This window comes from Gossypium arboreum, chromosome 5 (genome assembly GCF_025698485.1).
Source record: "Gossypium arboreum isolate Shixiya-1 chromosome 5, ASM2569848v2, whole genome shotgun sequence".
Lineage (NCBI taxonomy): Eukaryota > Viridiplantae > Streptophyta > Magnoliopsida > Malvales > Malvaceae > Gossypium > Gossypium arboreum.
Window position 1 is genome coordinate 36,049,333 of NC_069074.1, and position 13,997 is coordinate 36,063,329.

Consider the following 13,997-nt stretch of genomic DNA (forward strand, 5'->3'; position numbering starts at 1 on the left):
GAAATGTCACACTATCATAACTTGTATAATGGCATGTATAGCTAGACCCGATACACGCTACGTTAGTCCGAGAATTGACTAAACTGTAGCTCTGATACCACTAAATGTAACACCCTTTACCCGTACCCGGGACCGGGACAAGGTATGAGGTATTACCATACAAAAACGTGAATGTTCCGAGAAAGACGGGTTATAAAATTTCATTCCAAATTTAAAACCAATCAAAAAAAATCATGTTGTCCCTATTATGGACCTACGAGGTCCAAAACGTATGTTAGAAGCGGTCAGGGACTAAACCGAGAACATAAGAAAATTTTTAGAAAAATTTCATGATTAAGCCTCACACGCTCGTGTGGAGGCAATGCACACGCCCGTGTGCTTTGGAACACTCCCGTGTCCTTTACTCGTGTGAAATTATTAAAATTTTATTTTTCTTTTTGAACCTACAAGGGTTTTCACACGGCCGAGCACACGCCCATGTCCCTCACACGGCTTAGACATACCCGTGTTGTCACCCGTGTCTAAAAACCTGGACATTCTGTTTATGACGTCATCACTCATTTAGGGCACATGGCCAAGACACACGTCTGTGTGTTAGGCTATGTCCTCCACATGGTCGAGACACATGGCCGTGTCTCTACCCGTGTATTTACTACCATGCATTCTGACTTTAAAATTTTAGGTGCAGAGGACACACGGCCGGACAACACGCCCATGGGTCGATCAGTATGTCACACACGGCCTAGACATACGCCTGCAGTGTCTACCTGTGGACCATTTTGGTGGCTATTTACCAAGCCTTTGGTCACCCACACTCACCATACGCACTTATACCTCCAATGATGTTTGACATGGTAACTTGTACACTCATATCTCTTGTTAACCTATGTTAACATTACCCTTTTATGTTAGGGTTACCATTTCAAAATCAGAAGCACCCCAAACCCGCCAGACGTTAAGGTAGAATCCGACGTGCCACTTTGAAGTCAAAACCCGTGTTCCCTTTTAGTGTTTTAAAAAACCGAATTTTGTCAAACTAACCAAGTGAATGGAAGTGGGCACCGGTAGGTATCCATAACAGAGGAGGTGAGCCATGAAGGTCGCTTAAGTACCAAGCTCTCCGATTGGATCCAATCCTGACATGTCCACATCCATTGCCACACTTGGTTATAACAAGTTGAAATTTCTTTGAGTGGTTAACTTTGGTAAATTGAATATTCGTGTCATCATGTTATTTAAAAAAAATATCGTTTTGAAATCGTGTTCTAAGTCTAGCCCATTTGAATTATTATTATCCATCAATTTAAAGTTGTTTAAAATAATATAATCCCGTAAAATCAAAGAAGAAAATAAAGTTAAAATGGCCTTATTACATCCCAAAACTTAAATAGTAATTAAAAATAACTTAAGAAAACCACCACTTTTTCAAACCTAAAAGTGTTCACAATGGCCACTCTGAATCCCTCCCATTCTAAGTCACCCACATCAAGACTCACCGCAAGGTTAAAGAATGGGTGAGTTTGGGGAAACTCGATGTGTAAGGAAAACCCATTCAAAGCCCAAGTCGGCTCAAGCCCATTGGGCCTAAGCCCATTCAAGTAATGATGGTATTGGGCGAGCCCTTTTCAGATTATAATAAAGCGGGCCTTAGCCCTTATTCAGATAATGAAGATGGCCCATAGGCCCATTTCAAAATACATGCAACATCAAGAAACATATGTAAGCCCATTTGGGAGACTACTCAACCCACCAACCACTACACTCCACCACTGCACCACCATACGCTCCATGTGGGGAATAGATCAACCCACCCATTAACACTCCACGATTGCTTGCCTTACTTCGCTCGATTATCGAAGAATTGAGGCAAAGCCTCCATTACGTGGACAAGCCATTTTCATGCTTCCTCCGTCAATATCCCAGTCCATGCATCGATAATAACAACATGGCATGCATAAATAACAACGATCAAACATGCATTTAGGTCAATTTAACCCTAGGGTATTTGGTAATTTATCTCCCGGGGTAAAAGCGTAAATTTTCCACTTTTAAAGGTATTTCAATAATTTATCTATTTTAGGGTTTTTCATGCATATTCCTACCTTTCACGTACTAATGAGAATCACTACTGAGGGTTCTTACCAAATTGGGCCGTTGGCCCATCATTCCAATTTTGGCCCATTAAGCTCAAAAATATCGAGGGCACGTAAATCATGCACTTTGCGGTCCAAACATTGCAGCTTACCAAAACATTAATCGATTTACCTCACGAGCATTCGCACACTCGTAAATCTACAAAATACGGTTTTCGGCATTTGACTTTTCGACTTTTGCCGATCTAGACTAAGAAAGAGGGTGTTAGTTACCGCTGTTTATGCACGATATCTTGACGAGATCCACACGAACCGCCTACAATTGGATTACTAACACGTTAATCTAACTATTCAAATACAAACTACATATTAACCCCTTACAATATTCGCCAACCACACCTATAGATCATAGTGAGCTTATAAGAAATTAATAAGCAACTCATTAACAAATTTTTGTCAATGTTTACCACATAATCATAATTTCACTGCAAGCTGTCTTCCTGAGCAACAGTCACTAAATCATTTATAACTGGAGCTACGAAACTCCAAATCAAGTGCCGTTAATTTTCCCTGAAAATAGACTCATATATCTTCTATCCATAAAATTTTCAGAATTTTTGGTTTAGCCAATAAATACCAGATATTTCTCAAAGTTTCCCATGTTTCACTGTTTGACTAATCTGACCACTCTTCATTACGAATCAAATTTCTCATTGTACAGAATTCAAAATATGTTCTAGTTTATTTCATTTGAAACTAGACTCATTAAGCTTTAATTACATAATTTATTCAGCTTCTAATTCATCTCCCACAATTTATGGTGATTTTCCAAAGTCACATTACTGCTGCTGTCCCAAGCAGATTTATTACCAAATCACTCTTTCGCACCTAACTTGCATGCTTGTTATTTAAACATGTATATCACCAATCAATCATCACATATCTATGATTTTACTTAAGTATAATCTCCATTTCATCATTTTAAAGCACAACATGTTAGCCGATTTTTCCCTTTAGCATCTAAGGCACATGCATGCTCATTTGTTTGGCTCAACTTCACCTATCTTCCATTTTTCATCAAAAGAACATGAAACAACAACCAAAAACTAAAATATGCTTCATGAGTTAGGGTAGAATCAAGAAGAACTCATGAACATCAAGATAGAAGCAAAGTACCAAGAACTTACCTTCAATTTTTCCTCCTCCTAGTGATCGAATATTCAAGGGTTTCCTCCCCTATTTTCTCTCTCTCAAATTTAGCTATGGAGAACAAAGAATGAACAACAACCTTCCTTTACTTCCTTTTGTTATTCTTATCACTCAACATTTTATGACACATAAATGATATACTAATATTTGTGCCATACTCATGCCATAATTCCAATAAAAATATGCCCATAATGCTTATCATGCCCATCATCCATTAACTATTAAAATTTCATGTAATCCTAAAGAAGAAAAACGCGAAAAAAAGAAAAAAAAGGAAAACAATAAGACTGGAAATCACCTTTTCGATTTTTATTTCTCTTTCAATATGTGTCTGTATTTTTGTGGAAAAATAATAATAATCCCCCATTTACAGTATACAATTGGCTTTATATAGCCAAAATCAAGATTTACAAATTTACCCTTTTTCCCCCTTCATTTGTTTGCTATTATTCATTATATTATATGTCATTTGTTGTTGTGATTTCCATTTGTTGCGTGTATGGAGCCAGGTTGGTGATGGCACGTGGATCTGGTCAAGGTAGCAATGGTCTTTGGAAGTCATTGAAACTTGTTCGCATAAAGGAACCTTAGGGTTTCTGCTGAAAATTTGGTTTAGTTTTGGGCTATGGGGTCTTTGGGCTATTTGGGCTAATTGGATTAATAAATGTAAATGGACTTGACTTTTAAATTATTTTGGTTTTATTATTTTTCTATTTTGGTTTTGGTATAGGCCCAGGCGAAATGGGCCTATTACAGCTGCCCCTCTTTGCTTATTGTTGTGCAACGAGAATAGAGCAAAGACTTCAAATAGGGCCAATTTTGCCCGATTTTTCTGAATCTGGACTGTAACTTAAGGGAAATAGGCTTGATGACTTAGATCTGCTCCATTGCCAATACATAGAGATAAGAGTCGCCATTCTCGATCTGCTCCACAACTGCTTAGGGAGATAAGATCTTCAAACTTTAGTCTACTCCGCTGCAATCTCAGGGAGATAAAATCTTCAATTCTTAGTCTACTTCCTTGCTACCTCAAGAAGATAAGACTCATTCTTCAACCTGCTCTCTTGTTACCTCAGAGAAATGAGGCTAGTAATAAAATCTGCTCCATTGCCAATACATGGAGATAAGATTCATCATCTACGAAGATCTGCTCCGCTGCAACTTCAGGGAGTTAAAATCTTCAATTCTTAGTCTACTTCCTTGCTACCTCAGAAGGATAAGACTCATTCTTCAACCTGCTCTCTTGCTATGTTAGAGAGATAAGGCTTGGTGGTAAAATCTGCTCCATTATAGATACATGGAGATAAGATTCACTATCTTCAATCTGCTCCACTGCAACTTCAGGGAAATAAATCTTGGGGCTTAAACCTGTTCCATTGCCGATACATAGAGATAAGATTCGCCTCTTTCGATCTACTCCGTTTCTGCTCATGGAAATAAGATCTTCAATCTTTAGTCTGCTTCCTTGCTACCTCAGGAAGATAAGACTACAATCGCCAACCTGCTCTCTTGCTACCTCAGAGAGATAAGGTCAATAGCTAAAATCTGCTCCATTGCCGATACATGGAGATAAGATTCTCCATCCTCGATTTGCTCCGCTACTGCTTAAGGAGATAAGATCTTCAATCTTCAGTCTGCTTTCTTACTACCTCAGGAAGATAAGACTTGTTATGATTTGCTTTACTGCAACTGACACTTCAACCTGCTCCACTGCAACCTCAGGGAGATAAGGTTTCTAATCTTCGATCCATTCCGCTGTAACTTCAGGGATATAAGATCTGACTTCACCGATATTACTACACCATCCTCTTGACATGTCCTGTAGTCTCGGTTTCATGTATCATGCTTATGCCAAATAATTAGGATGTTATGATCAAAATGAATCAAATGCTCCTAACTAGATGTGATGTTTATGTCAAATAATTAGAATGCTATGATCAAAATGAATCAAATGCATCTAACTAGATGTGATGAATGATATATGAACGCAAAAAATGAAAATGATCTTTTTTCTTTTTTCTTCTTCTTAGTAAAAAATGCTTAAGGCATCATTGCTCGTTGTTCACCAGAGCATTATCACTGATTTATTATGCTGTCATCTTGTTCAGCTGGTATTCTTGACAAAAAACCCAAAGAAACAATCACATTCTGCTCAGTAAGCTTGACCCGCTGTAATTCCAGAGTCCCTTACAATTTAGCTTCTAGGACATTTGAACGTCCCACTGCGACCTTAAGGGAATAATCATTTGATTTCTTCTATCCATCCTGTAACCATTCAGAGGTATAGAATTTTCATTATCTTCAATCAATTTGACCTATTACACCCTTCTCTAGGTATAATAAACAAATGTATATGCTTGATATCTGCATGAATACAGAATACCATTTTCTTTTTCTGAGAACAATCCCATTGCTCATTCTTTGCTAGGATCATAACACCAATTAATATTTCTGACAGAAAATCCAAGGAGATAATCTCAATTTGGGCTTAAATATTTCCAACCCTTAAGCTTAGTGAGTTTTAAACAATAGTCCATTTTCAGGCTCCTGTATTATTTAGAAACTCCCTAAAGCAATATGCGAAACTTCCTTTATGAAAGTATTATTAGTCCAAAAATTGTTATTTCAATCTAAAATTCTTGAAAAAGATCATAACCATGAACAAGAAAGGAATTAATTGAGAACATAGCTTGAAACAAATAAGCAAATGTAACCAAGAAAGAAATGTATTAGGACGTGACCAGAAAAGAACAAGGTAATTAAAGATAACAAACAAAAAATGGGTAAAAATGGAAAGCTAGGTGCCTCAGATATTGCAGCTTGAGCTTCTCTGTACCAACTTCTTGAGGACCATTCTGAGTTCAATCTGTGTTTAGGGGATCTGAAGTACTTTGTAAACGCCCCAAGACGTAACATACTTCTTTCATTATTAACTCAAGCATAGCAAGACTACTGTATGCCCCATTTTGATCCAAATTTGAGCCGCCCTTTTCGGGTTTTCAGTACAAATCCCCTTTGGTCCCAAAGCGCCCTTTGCGGGTTTTCACCCTGGCCTCTCCTTTTTCTTTCTTTTTTCAATTTCTTTGATTGATTCTTTCTTCTTCTTTTTTTTTTGATTTTTATTTCTTTTTTTGATTTTTTTAATTCTTTTTTTTTTGAATTTTTTAAGGTCTCAAGGCGCCCTTTGCGGGTTTTCACCTTAGCCTCTCCTATTTTAGGTAGAATACTCTGTGACTGTATTTTGAATTCCCCAAACTAGGCAAATCCTTTAGTTCAATATCAATGCTCCTCCAAAACAAGGCTTCTTTACATAAGGTCTTTCTTAGTTTGGCATATTTCTTCCTTTGAAGTCCTTTTGTATAGGAAAGATCTTCTTAAATATCAAGCTCCCCTCATGAAATTCTCGAGGATAAACCTTTCTGTCATATGCCTGCATCATCTGACTGTGACGGATACCCTTTAAATTTGACTGATCATATCAGGATTGAACCCATTCTGATTCATCCAACTTTAATTCTGCCAAGACTCGAAGAAAAGGAATCTCATTTTCAAAAATTATTTCAGTCCTATAAATTAATGTGTTGCCCCGGTGAAGGTTTCAGCCCACGTTCGATAAACATAAAGGGTAAATGATAACTTATTTATGCCAATCCTTACAAGACTCAGTCATTTTTCACTATGACCTTTGTTCTATTATTTGCTTTTCCTTTTTTTTTCTATTTTTGAACTTTTGTTTTTCTTTTTGAATGCCTTTACTGCACTGTGATATAGTGTCTGATCTTTGAACAAACTGCAAACTTTTGACATTGTGCAGTTGTATTTGAAAGTGATCCTTTCTGACATTACTTGTCAGCAACCCCTTTTTTTTTTTAAATTTGATAACTATTGATCTTGTAATATTGACATATGAAGCGACCTTCACCCCCTTCGTGAAGTAATCAATGACTGCCAAGATGAATTGATGAGAATGGCCTGATAACATCCTTACCCCATATAGAGAAAATCTGTGAAGAAATGAATGTGGCTTTAACCAATGCAATCCCCTTCCATAGTGGATCAACAATACCCAAACCTCATGATTAGCGTGGCTACCATAAAACCTTTAACATGTGTCCTTCTAACACTGTATAAACATTTTGTATCATCCACAGATCTTAATATCTCAAATATATCTCGACATGATCATGTGAAAACATCTTTGAATTTCTTGAAGTAACTCAAAGACAATTCATTTTGTCCTTGTGGTGACTCAGGTTTCAATCTTTGCCTCTTGTTCACAATGTCCATTGACCCTTTGTAAAGTAGGATCTGTTTTTTCATCTTTTAACAAATCAAGAAATAAGTCACAATCTCTGTCATCTTCAAAGTCCTGAGATCCGCTTAAACACCTATCTCACCCCAAAAGGGAGTCAGTTACAGCGCTGCTCATGTCATTGATATCTGGGGACCTATAGTAGGTACAAAGGCAAATTCCAAGGATAGTTATTTGTATGGTATGATCGTGAATGAAGAATGAAAGAATATTTTAAAAAAAAATAGTCCAAAGAACAAAAGAATATATAAAGAATGAAAGAATATTTATTCAAAAAGAATGCATTTTATTGAAATAAAAATTTTTGGACACAAGCCTATTTCACAAAAAGATTCTTATTGCCCCTAGGCAAAAAGCAACAAGCGCATTTTGAACATTACTTTAGATTAGCTCTAAAAATACAAGGATCTCTTCCACAGTCCTATTGCTTAAAATATCCTCAAGTACATAAGGGTTTGAAAACTTTTATTCCCTGGACCTCTCTTTGAATATGTCATTCAAATTTTCTTTAATAACTAGTGATTATAACCCTTGGCTGGCCTATGTTAACCAATTTGGAAGGCATGCTCACGACGTTCACTTCATTTTCCTTGTTTCCCGGGGTTGACCTTTTAGCACTTTCTCCCATATCTATTTTCCCATTTCTTATCGCATCTTCAATCATCTCACCGGACACTACTATATCTGAAAAGCTCAAAGTAGCGCTTCCTAACATATAATCAATGAACGGGGCTTTCAGAGTATTGATGAAAAGCATCGTGGTATCCTTTTCCAAAAGAGGCGGTTGGACTTGTGTTGCTACCTCTCCCCATCTTTGGGCATATTGCCTGAAGTTCTCATTTCGCTTCTTTTCCATACTTTACAGGGTAATTCTGTCGGGTGCCATGTCTGTTACATGACTATACTGCCTCATGAAGGTTTGTGCTAAATCTTTCCATGATTTGATTTTAGCACGACTCAATTGATTATACCATTTAGCTGCTGACTCGATCAGACTATCTTGGAAGCAATGGATTAACAATTGATCGTTATTAACATACCCTGTCATCTTTCGACAGAACATTGTGATGTGAGCTTTAGGACAACTGGTCCCATTGTATTTTTCAAACTCTGGAATCTTAAATTTTGGCAGGAGTACCAGATCGGGGACCAAACTTAGATCCTTAGCGTCAATCCCACAGTAGAAGTCAACATTCTCCATTGCTTTCAATTTTTCCTCCAACCACCTATACCGATCCTCAAGTTGTTTTGGCAATTCCCTCTCTATTTTTTTCCATTTTATCTAGATCAAGAACTTCAGGATTAGTTAGATTGCCCCCCAGATTAGAGCCTGAACCTGTCGGATAATCAAAGGTACCGGCCTGATATTGCTGATTTTTGACAATAGGTACACCTTCAGGATACGTCTGAGCACTTACCAGGGTAAAACCCGGAGGGTCCTCATTGTCTTTCCCAATATTTATCACTGAACTTTTTCTTTCTTCAAGACCCTTTTTCAGCAATTGAGACAACTGGTTCAACATATTCCTTTGAGACTCTAGCACCAGATCTCTCATATCTTGCCTAATTTTCGCCAGTTGCTCTTCTATCTGTATTTGTAACTGGTCTTGCATCTCTCTTTGAAGTTGTTCAAGTCTTTCCAATCTTTCATCCATATCTTTTATCTTAGCACGGGTACAGTAACGACGCTTGGTTGGTAAGTTTTTATTGGTCCCCAGATTAACTGAAATGATTTCAACTAATTAGGGACCCCTTTTATGACAATTTAATGCAAATTATGAGATGATGCAATGCAATGCAAATGCATGAGATGAATGCAAAAGAAAGAGGTGTTGATTTTGAATTTAATTCCACTAGAACAACTTTTCTAGAAAACAAATTCCTTTACATAAAACGGACTACATATACGGCCTTGCTTTCATATTCCAAGTGAGGACACCGATTCCTTTTCTTCGTGAAATCCAAATCTCTCAAGCCTCTAATAAATGCCTCCACTAGCTCTTCTTTGCTTGATCCAGGCCACGACTCATTATCCTAATGACGTTGATTAGCTCCATTAAGAAAATTGAGATGTGACGGCTCTCAAACAATCTTTATCGGCTTGAATCTTCAGGTAAAGACTTGTTTTTCTCCACAAACTGTCAGCCTTCTTCCGTCAATTCAGACAACCGTATTATAATCTACTTTATCAGGAAATTCATTTTCTTATGACAAACTGTTCTATTTAGTAATCAAATATGAATCAACACCTCCTTTCTATGATGATGTAATGCAATACAATGCAATTATAAACAAAATAAAAACAAAACACGTTAGTACAAGTGAGATAAATATCAAATAAAGTACCTATTCAGGTAATCACTAAATTTGGGCAAGGTTCTACTTAAGATGGGTTCTTAAAGTTCACTATATGTAGCTCGGTTCTAGAGAAAGGGTACCTGAACCAGCAAATTCCTCAATTCTCACCCATTATAGGCTCATATGGATCGAGTTCGGTTCAGGGGAATACATTTCCCTATGACCATGCGGAGATGAAAATCTCACGAAATCATAGGTACGGATGTATCCCGGAAGCAATCCACTAGCCCATGCGGAGGTGAAAACCTTACGAAAGCATAGTTTCTTACTCCCACTTAACGGGTATAACCATAGCGGTCATGCAATGCAATGTAATATTATTCTACAAGACCCACAATCATACCAACAATTGCAATCAAAAGAATCATAATTTCTAAAACCAATTTACAAAAGGACAGCAATTAATCAATTTTATGGCCTGACTCTCTTGTTCAATCCCCAGTGGAGTCGCCAAGCTGTCGAAACCTTTTTTTATTTTGAAAACAATGGGGATCGACATTTGAAAACAAAAATATGGAGTCGCCACCAATCTCTTGATTTAGGTGTGATTAGACCACCTATTAAAACACTTTATTCAATGAAAAATAAATTTGGTTTAGGTAAAAATAAAAAGAAACGGGTTCGGGAGCCGGTTACGCATGAGAAAGGGTTAGCACCCTCATTACGCCCAAAAAACTGGTACCAAATTGATTTACTGCTGTCTTTATATAAAAAGTTTTAAAGGAAAAGATTTTCCGAAGTATGATTTTTTTTCTTAAAAATGTTTGAATAGCTTAAATTAGCGGTCAAAAATCTCTCGTTTCAAAGACATGCGGTTTCATACCCAGTACGATTGGATACGATCCCATACACCTTTAAGATGCGATCGATTTTTGACTTTTGAAAAACTCGTACATTAAAATTATAAAAGGTTATCTAAATATTTGGTTCACCGGAAAAGTCATACCCAGTACGATTGAGCACGATTTTCCGAATTCCCCAAATATTAGATATTACCTTATTTCAGATTTTTTGAATAACTGAAAATTGAAAATTTTCTCAAAAACACGTTTATTTGCATAGAAACACAGGATACATGTTTATTGAAATTGTTATTACAAAATACAAAGTTCAAATCAAATTATATATGAAATATTTAAAACACAAATCCATTCAAAATTGATAATTCTCATGATACCTTAAATAATGTATTAAGAATGACAATACATGATATAAAATAATGTACAAAATAAATTTATGAAACATGTATATACAAGTAAAAATTGGGTATATTTATTTGTAAAAAAAATTAATAATGTATGAAAGAAATGAAGTAAATATATAAGTTATATAAGTAACAATATATATATAAAATAAAAAATAAAACATAAGGATAATATGAGAGTGTATATAATAAATTATATAGTTTAAAATAGGGTTCTTAAAAAATATTATACACATAAATAATTTTAAAGAGGATATATACATAGAAAAATATTTACATAAAGTTACATGAAAATAATAAGATGTACCATAGTAAAAATAATTTAATATGTGCCATATACATGTGAAAAAATGTTAGAAATAATTATATGTCAAAATATCATTTAATTAAAATATGAATTATAAAATTAACCATAACTTATATACGTAATAATTTTAAAAACACCATTATATGAGTTTATTTAAAAATATATATGTATAAGAATGTCTTGGCTTTAATAATGAATACAAATTAAATATAAGTTCTAAATATATGTTTAATAATAACTTAAATAATACACAAAATATGTGGGATTTTCTTTTGAATAAGAAAGATATGTGAATAAATCTAAAAGAAATTATATGTATAAAATACTAATGTTTAAAATGTATTTAAATTATATATACCAATAATTTTTGTATATGTATAGTTAAAATTTAATTAATGTATACAACATGCGATTTCATTTTGAAAAAACATATACATATATAACATTAATATGTGAAAAAAAGTTAAATGTATATAATAATTTAATGTTAATAATGTTCATGGAATAAAACCAATTATTATGAGGTATATACGTGTATAATAACGCATAAAACACTACATAAAATAATATGCAACATGGGGAACTTCAATTATTCAAATTACAACAAATAAGTAACCAACAATACAAATAATACAATTAATATTAACATTACAAATAATATAAACAATAAAAACAAAAACGAAAATAAAATAATGATGAATATACATACATTAATAAAAGGACCGAAAATATATGAGTGAATAAACCCAAATTTATAACATAAATCTAATAAAATACTTAATTGAAATCAAAGTAAAAATAAAAAGATAATTTACAAAATAAGTAAACTACTAATGGAGACTCATATATAACACACATGAATTCACAGGATCAAGATTGAAATAATCCTGATCCTGAAACATTGTGTTGAGATGCGGACTAAAACATAAAAGTACTTCAAATTTTGGGAATAATCTAAAAGAAAATAAAGCAAATCAAATGCAAATGGGAGCAGATTACAACGCGGTGCAAGGAGGAAGGATCAAACATGCAAATTATCCATTTAAATAAAAAGGCACAAATCCAACTTCTAAATCAGGTTTTCACGCAAACCTTTACCTTTCTCAAACGGTGCCATTCTGTTTGTTTCATAAAAATCAAAAGGAAAAAAAAACCTAAAATACTAACAAAAGAGAGAAGACAGAAGCACTCTAATTCACTCCTCTCCCTTTGGCTGATTCCCATAGCCCCCTTATCTGCATGTTCTTGCTTCGTTTTGATCAGTGACTCAAGATGCACAGAATAGCCATGGAGGGTTAAACCTCGAAGACTATTTGCTTCGATTTCAAAATCCCGTCCCTGCTTCGATTGCGACGAAGAAGACAGTTATTGACTACTAAGGTAAATCCCTTCTTTTTATTTTAAAATTTCATGTAAATCCCCTTCTTTCTTTTGTTTTAAAATTTCATGTAATCCTAAAGAAGAAAAACGCGAAAAAAAGAAAAAAAAAGGAAAACAATAAGACTGGAAATCACCTTTTCGATTTTTATTTCTCTTTCAATATGCGTCTGTATTTCTGTGGAAAAAAATAATAATCCCCCATTTACAGTATACAATTGGCTTTATATAGCCAAAATCAAGATTTACAAATTTCCCCTTTTTCCCCCTTAATTTGTTTGCTATTATTCTGTTATATTATCTGTCATTTGTTGTTGTGATTTCCATTTGTTGCAGGTATGGAGCCAGCTGGCTGATGGCGCACGTGGGACTGGCCGGAGGTAGCAGCGGTGTTGGAAGCTGCTGGAAACCTGTTAGGCGCAAGGGAACCTTAGGGTTTCTGCTGAAAATTTGGTTTAGTTTTGGGCCATGGGGTGCTAGGCTATTTGGGTTAATTGGATTAATAAATGTAAATGGACTTGACTTTTAAATTATTTTGGTTTTATTATTTTTCTATTTTGGTTTTGGTATAGGCCCGGGCGAAATGGGCCTATTACACAGACCTCGGCCTTTTACTACTACTAGAAGTAGCTCATTGTACGGAAGCTGAAGTATGGCTCTCAGCTCCTTCGGACTCATGCTGGGCTTGATTGGAAGACATTTACTATATTCAAATACAATTAAAAGGGTTAAGAAATGTCACACTATCATAACTTGTATAATGGCATGTATAGCTAGACCCGATACACGCTACGTTAGTCCGAGAATTGACTAAACTGTAGCTCTGATACCACTAAATGTAACACCCCTTACCCGTACCCAGGACCGGGACAAGGTATGAGGCATTACCATACAAAAACGTGAATGTTCCGAGAAAGACAGGTTATAAAATTTCATTCCAAATTTAAAACCAATCAAAAAAAATCATGTTGTCCCTACCAAAACGTATGTTAGAAGCGGTCAGGGACTAAACCGAGAACATAAGAAAATTTTTAGAAAAATTTCATGATTAAGCCTCACACGCTCGTGTGGAGGCAATGCACACGCCCGTGTGCTTTGGAACACTCCCGTGTCCTTTACTCGTGTGAAATTATTAAA

General features: G+C 35.3%; 2 long non-coding RNA genes across 2 annotated transcripts; one reads left to right on the top strand and one right to left on the bottom strand.

Moving 5' to 3' along the window:
- Nucleotides 1-12,501: 12,501 nt before the first annotated feature.
- Nucleotides 12,502-13,197, bottom strand: LOC128293149 (uncharacterized). Its single transcript, XR_008283228.1, has 2 exons — nucleotides 12,998-13,197; nucleotides 12,502-12,821 (listed from the first exon to the last, which is right to left on the bottom strand). It is a non-coding gene; the product is annotated as an uncharacterized LOC128293149 (long non-coding RNA).
- LOC108451927 (uncharacterized) lies at nucleotides 12,732-13,596 on the top strand. Its single transcript, XR_001866319.2, has 2 exons — nucleotides 12,732-12,863; nucleotides 13,197-13,596. It is a non-coding gene; the product is annotated as an uncharacterized LOC108451927 (long non-coding RNA).
- Nucleotides 13,597-13,997: the final 401 nt, after the last annotated feature.